The sequence below is a fragment of the Dipteris shenzhenensis genome, chromosome 22 (assembly GCF_047967505.1).
Source record: "Dipteris shenzhenensis isolate YYH24624 ecotype China chromosome 22, Dip_SZ_1.0, whole genome shotgun sequence".
In the NCBI taxonomy this organism is placed as follows: domain Eukaryota; kingdom Viridiplantae; phylum Streptophyta; class Polypodiopsida; order Gleicheniales; family Dipteridaceae; genus Dipteris; species Dipteris shenzhenensis.
This window is the reverse complement of record NC_141617.1, coordinates 33681638-33700518: the sequence shown is the minus strand read 5'-3', so window position 1 is coordinate 33700518 and position 18881 is coordinate 33681638. Positions and strand designations below refer to the sequence as shown.

General features: G+C 43.5%; 1 pseudogene; it reads left to right on the top strand.

Moving 5' to 3' along the window:
* The first annotated feature begins 6626 nt into the window (after positions 1 to 6626).
* LOC147888024 (secreted RxLR effector protein 161 pseudogene) lies at positions 6627 to 7364 on the top strand (annotated as a pseudogene).
* The last annotated feature ends 11517 nt before the right edge of the window (positions 7365 to 18881 follow it).

Sequence of the window (18881 nt, the reverse complement as noted above, 5' to 3'; positions counted from 1 at the left end):
CCAGAAGCAAATGACACTATTATATTTCGATTTACCACTAAGATGGGTATGGAACCAAGGCAAAATATGGACCAAAAGAAAAAGAGAAAACACTATAGGCCGAATGTATTTTATAGCTCCATCTACTGGTGAAAGATTTTATCTTCATCTGCTACTCACAATTTGCAAAGGATGCAAGTCGTTTGGTGATCTACCGTGCATGTACAATGGTACAATATATCCTACATTGAAAGCCACTTGCATCGCTAGAGGTATATTGGAAGATGATTCAGAATGGATTTCTTGCTTAGAAGATGCTTCCCTTATACAAAATCCATTCCAAAATGAGGTGCATTTTTGTGATCTTACTTCTCTTTTGTGAGCCTTCCAACCCAAGGTTTCTATGGGATACATTTAGGGAACAAATGATAGAGGATTTTATTTATTCTTTAACAAGGATTACATGAACATCATATACTAATATACAAAGCATGGCAGAAACGCAGGCTCTACTACACTTAGAAGGGCTTCTTCATGACAAGGGTATAAGTTTGAGTAATTTCAATGGAATGAATCAGTTTCATGAAAGAGATCTCCAAGCTATACAAGAAAATACACTACTTTTAGAAGAGAAGGCTTTTGATCCAGTGCAACAAGCAATCATATCAGAATCCATGAAATCATCATTAACAGATAGTCAAAGAATCGCTTTTCAGACAACAATGCAAGCGGTCACGCATGATAAAGGTGGGGTTTTCTTCTTAGATCGTCCTGGTGGATCAAGAAAGACCTACTTATATAATTGCCTTCTTGCTCATATACGATCTAAAGGATTTGTTGCATTTAGTGATAGTGGACTTCAATATGCTTTCTACGCACATGAAACACTGGGTTTCTAGCAACCACCAAAGCACTTTGGCTGTCAGTGTAGATCATAGTAGAGTCAGACTGAATGATATCAAGATCTGCAAGTAACTTGCGAAGCCAAACACACTCTATTGTAGCTATGAAAGATGCTCTATATTCAACCTAGTAGAAACTGGCTTGCAATCCTCAAACTGGAAGCGATCAAGGAGCTGTCCAATATACTTGGACTGACACATCATTATACCCTCCTCAACATATGCAAATTGTATGCCCAAATAATAGTGCAACCGGCCAATATCTATCATGGCAAAAGACTATTGTAATTAGACTTGAAATCTGCAATTTGTTTCATATCTGGCCCAGTGATAAGCATGTCATCCACATATAAGATTAGAATTATTCTCAGGCACTCTTTTGGACATAAAGAGTGGCCTCGGTTGGGCTATTCTGAAAGCCACGGCTATCAAAAATGCATGTATCTTCGCACGCCATGTCCGAGGTGCCTGCTTCAAGCCATAGAGGGCTTTTCTTAGCCAGCAAACCATATTTTCATAACCTAATTATTCAAAACCAGGTGGCTGAGTGACATAGACCTCTTCTTGAAGATCACCATGAAGGAAGGCAGTTTTGATGTCTAGTTGATGAACCTCCCAATGCCGATGAGATACCATAGTAATAATACCATGATAGTAGTAATGTGTGAGGTGGGAGCAAAGGTCTCCTCAAAGTCAATGCCGTGTTGCTGTGCATATCCCTTTGCAACCAAGCGGGGGCTTTGAGGTGGTCAACACTGCCATCAACTTTCCTTTTCACCTTGTAGACCCACTTTGTGCCAATGGCACGCTTTCCTGCTGACAAGTCACACAACTCCCAAGTGTTGTTTGCATGAATGGATTCAAGTTTAGCCTTCATGGCATCCATCCATTCCTTGCTGTCTAAGGCATCCTTGTGACATAAAGGTTCCTCATTGCAAGTAGTAGTAACCAAAGCTATAGCCAAATAGTTGCCATGCATCTGTTGGGTTTTTATCTTCATACTTGTACCTTCTATGGGAGTGCTGGTGGTTGGTAGGTGGGCCGGGGCACTTTTTACTTCCCTTATGGAAGGTTTTTTTCCCCCAGGCTAATAATAGCCCATGTGACCTCATTCTGAGGCTAGGGGCACTCTGTTTTTAGCCTAGTTAGCACTTTGTGCTTAGAGGTGTGCTTAGTAGGCACAAACCTATCCTTTGGGTTGTGTGCATATCTTTCCTTTGTACTTGCACATTTTTTAATTCTATTGCAACACACTCCAGCAGTGAGAGCTTCACTCCCACTTGTGTACTCATTCCCTTGCTTTCTTGCTCTCGTATTTCTTACATTTGGTATCAGAGCTCAGGCTCCACACTCCCGTGAGCTCCCCCACTACATTCCCCATGCGAGAAACACTCAAAGATGACATCGAAGTTCTGATTTTTCCATGCAGCAGCTGCAAGACAGTTGGCCGCCCTCTTTTTCAGCACCTGGGAGCTTGCTCTCGCACTTCTGTCTCCGAAAACTTCTTCGGGGGGCCTTCTAGAACTGGTGCGCACCTTCTATTGCTGGTGCGTAGCAAAAACAGCGAGATCCCACCCTGTTTCAGCCACCCGGAGGCTCCAAAGTTGGTGCGCACTATTTTTCTTGCCGCAACCGGCCTGTTCTAGCCCTGTTCGAGGTCGCTACTGTCCAAAACTACTGCGCACTAGTCTTCTACAGCCCGTGGGTAACAACAAACTCTCTTTTTAGTCGTTTCCTTCCTTCTCGAAGCTTGTGGGTACCTGCAGGTGTCCATTTCAGGCTTGGAAATTGGGGATTTCGACTCTCGTGAGGTGTTGTAACAGAAATCAGCGTGTGGACAGCTTACATGCACTCTATTTGTTGAGACATTGCCTTCCAATCAAGGGGCTTTCTGTATTTTCTTTGTTGTATGCCCGGTTTATGCTTGGTACAGCAAGAAAAGTGCCCGTCCACTTAGGAATTGAGTGCGAAATTGGGGGATTTTATGCCTAATTCAGTTCAAAATTTTTGAGGTGCATTTGGAACAAAAAGGGGATGCTTTGATCTCAGTTTTGACACTGAGAAGGGATTTACAGATTTGGGACAGCAAGTTAATGCAGTGACATTGCTCTTGTGCAGTGGAAGGGTGAAGTACTGAGGTTGTGCCCATCTCGGAAGAGATTTTTATTTGAGGTCTCTATTTTATTTCCTTGCAGGTGATCTTTGCAGTGACACATATTGCCATGGGGAAAGATGGTGTGCTTGATTTACTTTCAGCCGAGAACAAACTTGATGGCAGTAACAACTACCCTTTGTGGTCATACATGATGAAGCACATACTTGTAGCCAATGGGCTGAGCAAGGTTGTCAAAGGTACTGAGGTTAGACCTGGTACAGGTGCTACATCACAGGATGATGACTCTGCTACTACTTCTACTATCACATCTGGTAGAAGGATACCTCCTCCACCACCGGTACCATCCACTGAGGCTCAACAAAAGTGGGATGAGAAAGATGCAAAAGCACATGCGATGATTGCATTGTCTGTGAAGACTGGTATTATTCCACATATATGGTCTTGCCAGACGGCAAAGGATGCATGGGATTGTTTGGCTAATTTGTACCAGGTACGAAATGAGGCCAAAGTTGCCTATCTCAAAAGACAACTAGAGCATCTTGTTATGCATGAGGGAGATGCTATGGATGATTTTCTCACCAAGTTCAAGGACTTGCGTGAACAGTTGATCTCTCTTGGGGAGGAGATGTCAGATGGCTCCTTGGTCACCATTATCCTTAATGGTATTCTTGATTCTTATCAGTCTCTTGCGTCCACGCTGCGTCTTATCATGAAAGGGAATCCAGACTCTTTCAAGCTTGATGACTTGGTGCAGGTGTTGTTGCAAGAAGAGCAATCAAGGGAGAACAGGAGTATCTTGAAGGAAGGGGATCAAGCCTTTTATGCAGGGCAAAAGGGGAAGGAAAAGGCTGCAAATAAATGGGCTAGAAAGGGCAAAACAGCACATAATCAGCCCTCTCCCAGTGTGGAGAAAGGGGATGCAAAGGGTTAGAAAAAGGGCAAGTGTCACTATTGCAGGAAGCCAGGGCATTACATCAGTGAATGTCGCAAGAGGCTTGCAAAGGAGAAGGAAAAGGGCACTAAATCTGAAGCTAATGTTGCAGTCATGGATACACATGCAGGTGAGAAGCAAGAAGTTGCAAATTATACTCACATTACTCATGATGACTATGATGAGGAGTGGGCGTTCATGGTAATTTGCAACTATGATCCTTCCATGCATGATGATGTTTGTCTCTCTGTGGCTAGTACTCAAGAGTGGTACTTTGACAGTGGTGCTAGTAAGCACATTACAGCGCAGAGAGAGTTATTTTCAGATCTTGTGACCACCTCACTGGGAGGTATGGTCACATGTGCCAATAACTCCAGCTATCCGGTGCAGGGAGTTGGCAAGGTTGTATTGCATTCAGCCCACGGTGGCTCCTTCACATTGAGTCACGTGTTGTATGTGCCAGGTATCAGGAAGAATCTAATATCCGTCCCTACAGTTGCCTTGGGACGATTAGATGTGAGATTCTCAGGACCCAAATGCACAGTGCATGATCTTGAGGATGCAGGTACCATAGTGGCATCAGGGACACTCTGCAGAGGGTTGTACAGGCTGGATCATTATGTAGCAGGTTCTCATGATGCTATGGCAGTGGTAAGCACGGAAGAAAGGGCCAATGCTGAATTGTGGCATGCACGGTTTGGTCACTTGAACTTCAAGAGCTTGCAGAGACTCCATACACATGACATGGTGGTAGACATGCCACATATACATGCCCCTTGTAGACATGTTTGTGAGGGGTGTATATTGGGAAAGATGCATCGAGCTCCAAAGATGCCACTATAAGGGCTGTTCGAAAATTACAGCTTATACACAGTGATGTGTGTGGTCCCATGAGGACACGCAGTCTTGGTGGTTACTCATATTTTATCACCTTCATTGATGATTTCACATGCTTTACATGGGTGTATCCTTTGAGGCATAAGTCAGAGGTGTGTGCCAGGTTTAAGGATTTCATTGTCATGCAGGAAAATCAAACCTCAGAGAGGGTGGGTACTTTGCATACTGATAGAGGTGGAGAATATATGTCAGATGACTTTCATGGTTTTTTGGCAGAAAAGGGGATTATTCATCAATGTACAGTGCCATACACCCCCCAGCAGAATGGGAAGGCGGAACGCAAGAACCGTACTAAGATGGAAATGGCACGGTGTATGATCAAGGCTAAGGGCCTGCCCCCAAGTTTTTGGTTGGAAGCAATCATTTGCAACAATTATGTGTTGAACAGGTGTCCAACCAAAGCTCTCCAGAACATCACACCTTATGAGGCATGGATAGGCAAGAAACCTTCAGTTCAACATTTGAGGGTGTTTGGATGCATGGCATATACACTTATCCCTGAGCACAAGTAGGGGAAGCTTGATGACAAGGCTGTAAAATGCATTTTTGTTGGCTATAGCTCTGAGAGCAAAGGCTACCGGCTGTACCACCTAGGTACACGGAAGATTATTGTGAGCAGAGATGTAGTATTTGCGGAGGATTCAATCCTGCCAATGTAGTCCATTAGGCAGTAGCCTGCAGTTTATTCACGTGACATCTTTGAGTTTTTATTGCCTCAGAGGGAGGAAAACATAGCCCCACATTTAATGCCTGTGGAGGAGCCTATGACAACAACAACGCAGCCCACTAATGTGCAGGAAATCAATGAACAGGAAATTACAGTTGGTTTGCAGCCAACTAATCTTGATGTGCCTGAATCTTCCAGAAGGGTACCTAGGTGGCTCACAGAGACACTAAAGGACATCCCTCTTGATATGCCTTTGTCAAGTAGGACAAGATTGGGTGCATGCAGAGCTCAGGGTCTTTGTACTGAGTATGCTTTCGAGAGCACAAGTCATGAGGAAGAGCCTGTCTCTTTTGAAGAGGCAGAAGAAGATCTGCATTGGATGGTAGCCATGAAATCAGAATTTGATGCAATCATGAAGAATGATACATGGTTTCTGACAGACTTGCCAGTGGGCAAGAAAGCAATTGGTGTGAAGTGGGTTTATAAGATTAAGAGGCATGTAGATGGCTCAGTGGAGAGATACAAGGCTCGTCTTGTAGCCAAAGGGTATGCACAGCAGAAGGGCATTATTATGATGAAACCTTTGCCCCCACTTCCAAGATGACTACTGTCAGGAGTTTGATAGCATTGGCTGGCCATCATGCATGGGTTATACACTAGCTGGACATAAAGACTGCATTTCTCAATGGAGATATTATAGAGGAGGTCTATGTACTTCTCAGCCCCTAGGTTTTAAAGTGAAGGGACAGGAAACTAAGGTGTGCAGGTTGCAGAAGGCCCTGTATGGTCTTAAGCCAATCACCTAGAGCTTGGTATGCCAAGATTGATTCCCATTTGCTTTCACAGGGCTTTGTACGCAGTTCAACAGAGAGTACTCTATACATTAAGAGTACTACTGAGGTGTTTCTCGTCATCGTACTTTATGTTGATGACATGCTGCTTACAGGATCTCGAGAGGATCATATTGCAGCCTTTAAGGCTGAATTACAGCAAACATTTGAGATGTCAGACCTTGGTCCTTTGCACTACTATCTTGGGATATAGTTTATGTAGATAGAGAGGGGCATATTTTTGCAACAAAGTATGTATATTTAGAATTTGCTGCAGCGGTTTTCCCTTCAGGATAGCAAGCCCATGGCTACTCCTGTGGAGCCAGGTGCAAGGTTGAGTCTTGAAGACAGTGGAAAGCCGTTTGATGGCACTCTTTACATGCAGGCTGTGGGATCATTACTTTATGTGTGCAACACTAGGCCTGACATACAATATGGGGTCTCTTTATTAAGCAGATATATGCACTACCTAGGAACAAAGCATTGGCAAGCAGTGAAACGGGTGTTTAGGTACTTGAAAGGTACTATGCATCTTGGATTGTTCTATCCCAGGGGGGGAATATCACGCTTGCATGGTTTCAGTGATTCAGATTGGGCAGGTGATTATGACACCAGGGTGTCCACGACAGTTTATTGCTTCTACATTAGGGATGCATGTGTTTCATGGCTTAGCAAGAAGCAACCAACAGTGGCCACCTCTAGTTGTGAAGCAAAGTACAGGGCTGCTTTCACAGCTACTCTTGAGTGTGTATGGCTCAGGAGATTATTTGCAGATCTGGGTATGGCGCAGCATGCTCCCACATCCCTCTACACTGACAGTATGAGTGCCTTGGCTGTTGCCAAGAATCCCGTCTTTCATGCTCGCACGAAGCATATAGAGATGCATTATCATTATGTCAGAGAGAGACTCTTAGCAGGGGAGATCAGCATGTCTCATGTGTCGACACACGACAATGTAGCAGACATCTTCACCAAGGCATTACCTCATGATAAGTTTGAGAGCTTTCGACAGCTTTTGAACTTACTTCCTTTCGGTGATTGAGGCTACATCCCTGTATATGTACATACACCACACATCACTCCAGGGGGGTTTGTTGGGTTTTTATCTTCATACTTGTACCTTCTATGGGAGTGCTGGTGGTTGGTAGGTGGGCCGGGGCACTTTTTACTTCCCTTATGGAAGGTTTTTTTCCCCCAGGCTAATAATAGCCCATGTGACCTCATTCTGAGGCTAGGGGCACTCTGTTTTTAGCCTAGTTAGCACTTTGTGCTTAGAGGTGTGCTTAGTAGGCACAAACCTATCCTTTGGGTTGTGTGCATATCTTTCCTTTGTACTTGCACATTTTTTAATTCTATTGCAACACACTCCAGTAGTGAGAGCTTCACTCCCACTTGTGTACTCATTCCCTTGCTTTCTTGCTCCCGTATTTCTTACAGCATCTATTTATTCACACCTCTAGTGTGGGCTGGCAAAGGCTCAACTTGTTTGCTATCCCTAAGTGTGTCCAAAAGTCATCTCAGGACTGATTTTTTCTGTTTATTAATGACATCACTCTCCTGTGCAATTGCATGCTCAATAATATGATCATCAACTAAAGGCATATCAGGTTGAGAAGGAAATATTGGAGGAGGATGTGCATTGGTAGAAGTGTATAGTACAACACTCTGCACTAGCTTCTTCGGATCTGTGGGCAACTGAAAGAGAGGCAACAATGTATCAAAGACATCTAAGGAATCAACAATAGGCTGTTTTTTGCATTCCAGCAAAGGTAAAGGCACATTTTTAGTGAATACAACATCCCTACTGACAATGATCTTGCCGGTGCTGGGCTGACACAACTTGTATCCCTTGCTCTCTGTACTATAACCAATGAATATGCATTTTATAGCTTTGTCTTCAAGCTTGTGCCTCAGCTGAGATGGAACATGAGCATAAGCCAATGACCCGAACACCCACATATGAGAAATTTCAGGTTTGCGACCGTGCCATGCCTCGTAAGGTGTGATAGCCTTCAAGGCCTATGTGGGTGCCCGATTGAGAGCACATAGTTGGAGCACATAACAGCATCCAACCAAAACTTATTTGGCATAGACTTTCCTTTGAGCATGCACATGCCCATTTCCATCTCTGACCGATTTTTCCTCTCTGCCAACCCATTCTACTGTGGAGTATAAGGCATTGTACATTGAGGAATAATACCCCGAGCTGCCAAAAAATTAGAGAATGCACGGGACATGTACTCCCCCCCCTGTCAGTGCATAGAGTAAGGAGCTTGTTCCCTGATTCATTTTCAGCCATGGCAAGCCAATGTCTAAATCATAAGAACACATTAGATTTGGCCTTCATGCCACATATCCAAGCAAATCTGGTGTAATCATCCACAAAGGTAGAAAAGTAAAGATAGCCCCCAAGAGATCTTGTTTGCATCAGCCCGCACACATCACTATGCACAAGGTGAAGCTTCCTAGATGTACCAACTATCCCATCCTTTGGAAATGAGAAATGGTGCATTTTGCCCAACAAGCATCCCTCACAAACATGTTTAACCGATGCATGCATGGGTGGGAGAACAACCACCATGTTTTTTGAATGCATTTTATCCAAGCTTCTGTCGTTGAAGTGACCCAACCTCGCATGCCATAAGTGGGAATCTGAAGTTACAGATTCAGCCACCAAATTTGCCTCTATAGGAAGCTGTTTGTCGTAAACATTAGGATGATATAGCCCAGAAGAAAGTGACCCAGTAAGTATTATGATGTCATCGTACCAGTTGTCATACACGGCACATCGATAACCATCAAAGAGAACTCGAAAGCCATTCAAGGATATGATTGCAATGGAGATGAGGTCCTTCTTGATAACTGTGACAAACAAAACGTCCATGAGCATGATCGTATCACCTGAAACTGAAGTGACCTCAACCTGGCCAATCCTTTTCATGGGATATGATGCATTGTTGGCACATGTCACTATACCACCATGTGGATCAGCCCCCAATGTCTGAAAGAGTGATCTGGAACAAGAAGTGATGTTTTTGGAAGCACCACTGTCAAAGCACCAATCTGACTTAGAATCTAAGATAGACAAGGCTGTAGCATGCTTCTCTGGATGGTGCTAGCATGTCACTACGAAAGCCCCCTCATGGTGAGTGATGTTTGCTGCCTCATGACCATGATCTAGGGCAACAACAATAGTAGTGACAGGAAGTCCCTTTTGCTGCTTTTTCTTTTTAGAAGCGATGCACTTACAACATTAAAAAATGTCATGTCCTGGCTTCCTGCAATAATTATAGCGTTTGCTGTTTTTCTTCTTTATCAAATGGGGAAAAGTTAGATGAGTGTCCAGCAGTAGATGAGCCTCCAAAAAGCTTGGGTTTGCTGTAATTTTGCCCATTCTTTTCCTTATTTTTGTGATTAGTGACAAAAGCCCGATTTGCAATTTGAGAGGTAGCACGATTTGTGCAACTTTGCTCTTCCTGCAGGAGAAGGGAAACAAGCTGGTTGAAAGTATAAGTGTTGGGATTGCCCGTGGCAACTGAAGTCAATGTAGTAGCAAACCCCTGGTAGGACTCAAGAAGTCCATTGAGTGTCATGGACACTACCTAAGCATCTGAAATAATTTCATCCACATTAATGAGTTGCTCTAAAAATCCTTGATTTTTGTGATGTATGCATCCATGTTGTCCCCCTCTTCCATTTTGACATTCTCCAATTGTCTGCATAAGAAAGCAACACGTGCCTCATTGGAAACCTGTTAAAGGTGGCCAAGATGTCCCACGTAGTCTTTGATGTTTTGCAAGACCGAATGTGAGGAATGATATGTCTCTTGACTGAAAAAGCAATGATAGAATGTGCTTGGGCAATGATTGAATGTGTGGCTAGAGTAGTAGTAGATCTAGAGGTGGCAGTAGATCCAGAAGTGATTGTAGCAGGCTCCTGAGACAATACCCCAAAACTTTTTGGCAACTAGCAAATGTTTCACCATGTATGACCACATGGGATAATTGGGTCCATCGAACATGTCCTTAGTTGAGAACATACCCATCCAATCGTTGCTTCCCATGGCAAAAATAAATCCCTAAAGGAAAAATGTGCACTCAAGAGTGGCCTCGAGGCTTTCACTGCAAAATGAGCTGGTTGTCGAAAAATAACAGCAAATGTTAGACAGTGACCATTGACTGCTCGGCTAAATGCACGCTAAGGACCCCTCTGTCAAAGATAGCTATACTACAAAAATATAAGCCCAAAACAAGGGGCAAATGTCTGCAAATGCATCCAATGATCAATTGTGTTGTAAATGTCCCAGATGGAGGCTGCGAGCCTCAAATCTGACAAGACAACAAGCCCAAATCAAGGGGCAAATACATAATATACCCAAATAGAGCTGAATAAAGCAAATGTCACTGCAATGGACAACAAATCTAGTAAAAGCCCCAAAATCTGAGAGGGCAAATATGCCAAAAAGAGGGCAAATTGGGAGAAGCCCTAAATTGTGTTGCAAGTTGCAAATGTGATTCAATGTGGTGCAACCCAAATGCCGAAAATTGGCTGTACCAAGCCAATGTCATTGCAAATTTCAACAAAATTGACAAAACCCCCAATTTTTGAAAGGGCAAAGCTGTCGAATTTGGGAAAAATGACCAAAACCCCCAAATTTTACTGAAATAAAGAAAATGTGACAAAATAACCTACAAATCAAAAAATATTCCGCAATCTATCAGCAATAGATCCAAAATCCCCAAAGCAACAATCTCTAGAGCAAAGTCACCTCAATGTCACTGCAATGTGTGCCAATGTGACATAAAAGAGGGTGAAAGCTTCAAATCCAACTGTACCAAGAAAATCTGATTCAAGAGGGAGAGAATCCCAACCAAATGGTACTAGAGTAGATTGGAGTACCTAGAGGAAGGCCCAAATGATTGAAAAGAGCCAAGATCTGAGCAAAAAACCCCCAAAGACAGTTCAAAAATGCTTGAAATCAACTTTTAACAAGTTGGATGGATTCTTGGCAACATCGCACACCTATCCATACAGGTCCATACGGCCGTACATACATTTGTACAACTGTATGGATAAAAAAATTATTGATTGAAATGGTGCGGGATAGGATTGTTTTATGCGGGTAGCTTAGAAATTTCAAAAAACATTGAAATTGAACCTCAAAAAGTCAAAAAACAGTCAGAGTATTTTTGTGCTCCAAAAATAGTTTTTGGCAATAAAATGAAGGACCGGACTAAGCTGGAGCAAAATGGCAGGTAGGAGCAATGGGAGAGCATGAGGGAAGGCAAGTAGGAGCAAGAGAACTTGCTTTGATGCCACTGTTGGGTGCAAGAAGCAATGGAACAGGAGTGGAGTGTAGGAAGCAAACAACAACCTAGAGCAAAACGTAGTACTGCTCAAATGGATAAGAGAAAAATACAAAGGGTGGCCTGTATGGCCCCCAAGTAAACAATATGGTTGACCAGAGAAGTCAACTCATAGAGTTGGCCTGACCTACAAGGCTTATACCAGGGCTAAGTACTAACAGATACTCCACCTTTTGCACCCTAAAAGAGCAATTATAGGGCTTGGCATAATGTTGATGCACCTTGAGAACCTCCAATACTTTGGCAGCATGTTGCAGGTGCTCTTTCCTCTGTCCTCTTGCTGTGTATGAGGATATCATCAAAGAATACCGGCGAGGCCCAAGAATTAAGTTCATCAAATATTAGAAGGTAGTAGCGGAATTAGTGAGCCCAATTCATAATGTCCTCTTTTTGTCTTGAAAGAAGTTTTATATTCATCAACCTCCTTAATTCTTATCTAGTGGCAACCTGACCTGAGGTCTATCTTAGAGTAGTATTTGAATCCCTTCAACTCATCTAATAGTCATCCACCTTAGGGATTGCAAATCCGTTTTTTATAGTCATTTTATTCAGCTCCCTATAGTCAATACACAATCTAAAAGTCCCATCTTTCTTCTTTACCAACAAAATAGGGGAAGCAAATGGGGATTGACTATGGGTGATGAAGCCCTTATCCATCAACTCCTGAATTTGCTATTGGAAATGGAAGAAAGAATCACTCAATCCTCACTAGACCTTCAGCTCAATATAGACTCTCACACACTTGATCACAATGATGCTAACCTCTCACAGAAAATAGAGCACATAGAGTAGCAAAGTGATAGGAGAGAACTTAGAGTATATTCATCTACCAAACAATGGGAAAACTTGCTCAAGAGTGAGTACTAAAGGACAAATTGATGTAATGGGTTGTACCAAGGGGTACAAGGTTTGTGTGAGTTTGTATGTCACCACATGGTGGTTAGTGTGACCAGGTTAGGTGGTAGAAGGTCCTAGTAGGTGTGATTGAGAGAATCATCGACCTAATTGAGAGATACTGGGAGAAATTTGTGGATCTAGATGCTCTACTGAGCTCACATATGATGTCACTCTTGGCTGTAACTTGTGCCTATATATTGGGCATATCTCTCATGAAGAAACCCTCTTTTTCATCATCTTGGTATCTCCATCTTGTCTCCATGCTACTCCAACATGTGGTATCAGAGCCATGGAAGCCACCATAGCCCGTGAATCCTAGCTAGGTCGTGCTGCCATGTGGCATCATCCCTACCAAACTCACCTTCTTCCTCATCTTCTTCTTCCCCAATTCGTGCTGATCTTGTCAAGCTCCATACACACACTCAGGGCGACATTTCTCCGAGCCCTCCTATAGCTCTCATATAGGCGACCTTTGAGCCCAGAGCACTCTCCAACATTTCGCCCCTGCTACCTGCCATTGCGACTTCTCTACCTGCGACCTCTTCACGAAATTCATCATCTGTGGGAAACGTGTTGACATTTGCTTCTAGCTTTGCTTTAGCAATAGTATGAGCAAGCTGCTCATGAATTTTGAGCTCAAACTGAGCTAAAATCATGAAGAAATCATCACTTTTTCACTCACGAATGGTGCATCTCTGACGAGCTGCTAAAGGCTTCATTTCACCCATCGTCTCTGGTGGACCTTGGCTACAGTAAAGGCATCACTTTGCCTCCAAAAGCCCTCTCTAGGTGTGCTCGTAACTCCTCAATTTTTCCCTACAGCTCTCAGCTTCTCAAATTGGGAAAACTTGGAGAAGTTCAATCAAAGTTTAACTATTCTAGTCAATTGACTAGTCAACTATGATGTTTATTATCTATTTTAGTTTGCTAGACTCTCAAATCTATATTTTGACTGATATTCATTGAGATTTCAAGTCTCCAAGTGTCACCAACACTTTGGAAATTATGCTTATCATGATGTATGAGATGAATTTACATTTCAATCATTTCTTTTTGCCATACATTTATGAGATATATGAGCTTCTTTCTACAAGAGTAGACACTGCCCTTGCAATGACAAGTGGTAAGATCCTCTTCTCCATGAATACTTTCCTTGAGTTACAACATGAACAAATATACAAGAAGATTGGATATTCCAAGGGAATTATGAAGAATCACAAGAAGAAAGATTGCTTGATGATCTGCATTGATGAAATTCAAGAAGGAAAAGTGAAGAAGGGCTACACCAAGAACCTCTCCAATGACAATGTACCTCACACTATGGTACCAAGCTTGGAAGAGAAGGAGGAAAAGGACAAGATATTTCATCAAGGAGGGATTGTACCCCATATCAAAAATTTAGGTTCAACATACTAGAGTACTCTGCCCTTGCTATATGCATAAAATGAATGAAATAAAGTGTTTTGTGTGTGCCAAATAATGGTACTCTGCCATGGATAGTCCATCCTTAAATGATTGTTAGTCTTATGTGAGTTATTTCCTTGTCAGACCTATGGGAATTTCCCATGCATAGTCATTGTCCATTCTTCTACTTGTAAACCAAGAGTCCTAGGAGTGAGTCACAGGTTGGGGCCATGTGTGTTGCCACATGATGGTGGGCAAGCCATGGAGCATCCCATGTACTATTGCTGAGGGATGAGGTCATCAATTTGTGGGAGGGAATGAAGGACAAATTGATGTAATGGGGTATACCAAGGGGTACAAGGTTTGTGTGAGTTTGTGTGTCACCACATGGTGGTTAGTGTGACCAGGTTAGGTGGTAGAAGGTTCTAGTAGGTGTGATTGAGAGAATCATGGACTTGATTGAGAGATACTCAGAGAAATTTGTGGATCTAGATGCTCTACTAAGCTCACATATGATGTCACTCTTGGATGTAACTTGTGCCTATATATTGGGCATATCTCTCATGAATTAACTCTCTTTTTCATCATCTTGGTATCTCCATCTTGTCTCCATGCTACTCCAACAAGCATTGCAAAACCTCCAGCAAGGGCTGGGATATTGAAGGCCCGAGTTCTCTCTACTATGCTGCAAAATATCCTGCATATATGCTGCCTGTAGATGAAGGCTTTACCAAATTTTGGATGATTGAAATGAGGAGGGGGAGGGAGTTTTAATAGGGGGCAACCATCCTCAAGCAGCCCACTAGGGATTGGCGATGGCTATGCAACTCTGATTCTCACACATGCTCACCGTTGCCCCCTCTTGAACACATCCATGTCTTCAAGTATCCACCTGAGCCACAATGTCTCACATGCTACCGTGTAAGCACCTTTGTAATCTGTCTCTATAGAAGAAAGGTCAACTAAGGGATGTTTCTTGCTTAGCCATGAGATAGGCCTTATGCAATACGAAAGAATAGTTTGTCGTCGAATGTCTAGAATCTATGGCACCTGCCAATCTGAATTACACCCAACTTTGCCCTTGCGGTATATGTGATGCCATAAGTGCATGTACCCTTCAAGTACCTCAGTAGTCATAGGCCTGTGTTCAAATGGCTTTCCTTGGGTTGTGTAGAAAAGCCCAATGGCAAAGGAGATGTCTATGGCCAGGTGTTTGCTAGGTAAAGCAAGCTAACTACCATCCTCTAATACTTGCAAGGATCCACCAACTGAGATGAAGCTTGTGCATTCAGTTTTAGCCTGACCTCAACTGCTTCCTTGCAGTCCTCCATCTGGAATCGCTTCGAATATCTCTTGGCAATACTTCTCATGGGAAATGAAGATATTGTCTTTGTTTTGCGTGATCTCAATCCCAAGGAAATAGTGGAGAGATCCCAAGTCCGGCCATTTCAAACTCTGTCATCAAAAGTTTCTTGACCTCGAAGATCTTTCGCTCGCGATCACCTGTAAATATTAAGTCATCAACATACAGGATGAGCACCAACCTTTACCTCCTCTAGAGAATAGGTAGAGATATGCATTCGTGGTAAGCCATCCGTTCCTCACCAGATCATTTGGGCAGAGTTTAGATCCACCCCATTACACATCGATGCTACATTTTAGGTTATCACGTATCTGTACCAAGTCAGGGAGTATGGGGATTATACCTTTGGGCATAGCAAGCTACCATGGCTAGCACTATCCTCTTCTATGGCACTTGCAGCAGGGGGAGACTAGAGGTGTTGGTATGCATGCACAGAGAGATAGTTTGAGAGACTGGGGCTCTACATGGACAGACTACCTCCATTCCAATACAGTATGGATGCTCCGTTTTCTCCCCTCCTATCACACAAGGTCAACCAAGTTATCCATGAGGATCTACTACAGCTACACACATTCCAAACTTGGTTGGGCCTGAGTGATCTTCCAGTGAAGCTGGGCTTCTACAGAGATCACTTCTTACATATCACAGTGGAGGGTTTCATTGGCCCACTAGGATACACATAAATTCACCTACCCCACTCACTGAGGATCTCTCTTAAGCAGTTCTGGGTTTCCTCACACAGACTTCATATCGAGAGCGGCGGAGTAGAGTGACTACCTAGGGAGAGACGCATATGCACATTGTGTGACATGCAGGAGGTTGAGACAGAGGAGCATTTCATCTTCAGGTGTCCTGTTTACTATGAGATTCGAGGGCATTTCTACTGCCTCTTCAAAGATAGCTATGGGATTTTGGCCTGTTTCCTCTCCTACCCAGACCAACGATGTTTGGTAGGTTTCATTCATGAGACACTTAGACACCACGAGAGGATAGTCCGAGTAAGGAGCCAAGATTAGACTGCTTCCTCGGCTGATCCCTCTCAGAGCTCTATCACCGAGTTCTTTCAGCCAGACCATATAGACCCCTGTGGGACAAGGCCTCGATGTGACCGTGACCCGGAGCCGGTGACATGACAGCTCGGACAGAGGATCGACACACAGATCACACTGGCGGACATACCCTCCTTGTTTAGAGTCAGAGCCCCGACCAACGGGGGTCACAGTGGCCTTGGTTAGACACAGAAAGAAAGTTTATTAAAGTCTTCGGGAGGCCGATGGGTCTATGAGACCATGAAAATCCTGATACAATAAGCTATGGTAGTGGAGCTACTAAACGAATGTCCATACCAATGCAAAATATAAAAATGCAAAATAGCAATACTAAGTCCTAAGTACAACATAGTCATGTCAATGGTCGACTATATATCAGTCTCAACATCATCATCAATATCATCATCATCATCGGCAACAGCCAGATATCAGGATGGATGAGGTAGTGGAGGCATGAAGTCGGCAATAAAGTGCTATTGGCCACTCAGAGATGCAGTCTCGGCACGTCTCCTTCTGGTCGTAGCTCTACATCTAACCAGGACTACTATGACCCCCGTCAGTCGAGCTCGGACTCTAAAGAAGGAGGGGATGTCCTCGAGTGTGATCTATGTGTCGACCCTCTATCTGAGCTGTCGGGTCATAGGCTCTGAGTCACAATCATGTTGAGGCCTTGTCTCATGGGGGTCCATGTGATCTAGCTAAAAGAACTCTGTGATAGAGCTCTGAGAGGGATCAACCAAGGAAGAAGTCTGCTCCTGTCTTCGTGCTCAAAGTATCCTCTCATGGTGTCTAAGTGCCTCATAAATGAAACCTACCAAACACTACTAGTTTGGGTAGGAGAGGAAACAGGCCAAAATCCCGTAACTATCCCTGAAGAGGTAGTGGAAATGCCATCAGATCTCATAGTACATAGGATGCCTAAAGATCAAATGCTCCTCTGTCTCAACCTCCTGCATGTCACACTGTGTGCATATGCGCCTCTCCCTGGGTAGTTGCTCTGCTCTATCACTCTCGATGCGAAGTCTGTGTGGAAGAGACCTGAAACTACCCAAGAGAGATCCTCAACAAGTGGGGTAGGTGAATCTGTGTGTATCATGGTGGGTCAATGAAACCCTCTACTGTGATATGTAAGAAGTGATCTCTGTAGAAGCTAAGCTTCACTGGGAGTTCACTCGGTCCCAACCAGGTTTGAAATGTGTGTAGCTATAGCAGATCCTCACGGATAACTTGGTTGACCTCGTGTAATAAGAGGGGAGAAAACGGAGCATCCATGCTATACTGGAAGGGAGGTAGTCTTGTGAAGATAGTGGGAGAGAAGGAAGGAGTCTCACTTGCGGTTTTTTCAAATACACAATGGGGAATACTCACAAAGGTGGAGGCTAAAAACAATTTTCCTCTTCTTAGTTGTGAAAGCCAAAAGAACTCTAGTACAAAGAAATAGAAGAACCCTATATGTGGGTCTCAAACCAAACTCAGCTAACTAAGGTGGCATACTAACTGAGCCATGAACCAGAGTACATAAGGATAGCTATCATCCACCTATTATTCATGGGCAGTGTACCAACCGCGTACCAACCGCATCTGCAGCTAACAAGTCAGTGACATAAATGCACAACGGTCACCCTGGCATATCACGAGTGGAGCTCGATATCTCAACACTCCCCCTCGAGCTCAATCTCAATTCCTGCACACCAAGTAGGTCTCTGAACTTGTGCAGCTTCTCTGCACCCAATGCCTTCGTGAATATGTCAACTACCTGATCCTCTGTGCTGACATAAACTAGATCAATAAGACATAGTAAAACCTTCTCCTGCACATAGTGATAATGCACCTTAATGTGCTTTGTTCTAGCATGATAGACTGGGTTATTTGCCAAGTGTATACTGCTCATGTTGTCACAATAAATGACAACTGGCCCATCTGTAGATTGATGCATATAATAAAGTAGCTTGTGCAACCAAGCTACCTCACATGCAGCCATTGCTGCACCCCTGTACTCAGCCTCTGTGCTCAACAAGGTAACTGTAGGCTGTTTCTTACTGCTCCAAGTGACTGCAGCACTCCCAAAAGAGAACACATATCCACTAGTAGATTGTCTATCAGAAATACTACTAGCCCAATTAGCATCAGTGTATCCATGCAACTGTATTTGAACCCTAGTCTCATAAAATAGTCCATACTGCAATGTGGACTTCATATACCTAAGTATGCGTCTAGCCGCATCCAAATGCAGTTTCCTTGGAGCCTGCATAAAGTGACTTACCAATCCAACAGTGCATAATTCAAATCTGGCCTGGTAATAGTCATATAAATCAAACTTCCTGCTATGCATCTGTAGATAGTAGGGTCTTCCAGAAGCTCACCTGCATCTGCGCTCAGCTTCACATTCTGCTCCAAAGGAACTGAAATAGGCTTACAACCTGTCATCCCATATTTGGACAGCATGTCCAATCCATACTGCCTCTGCAAGAGCCATATCC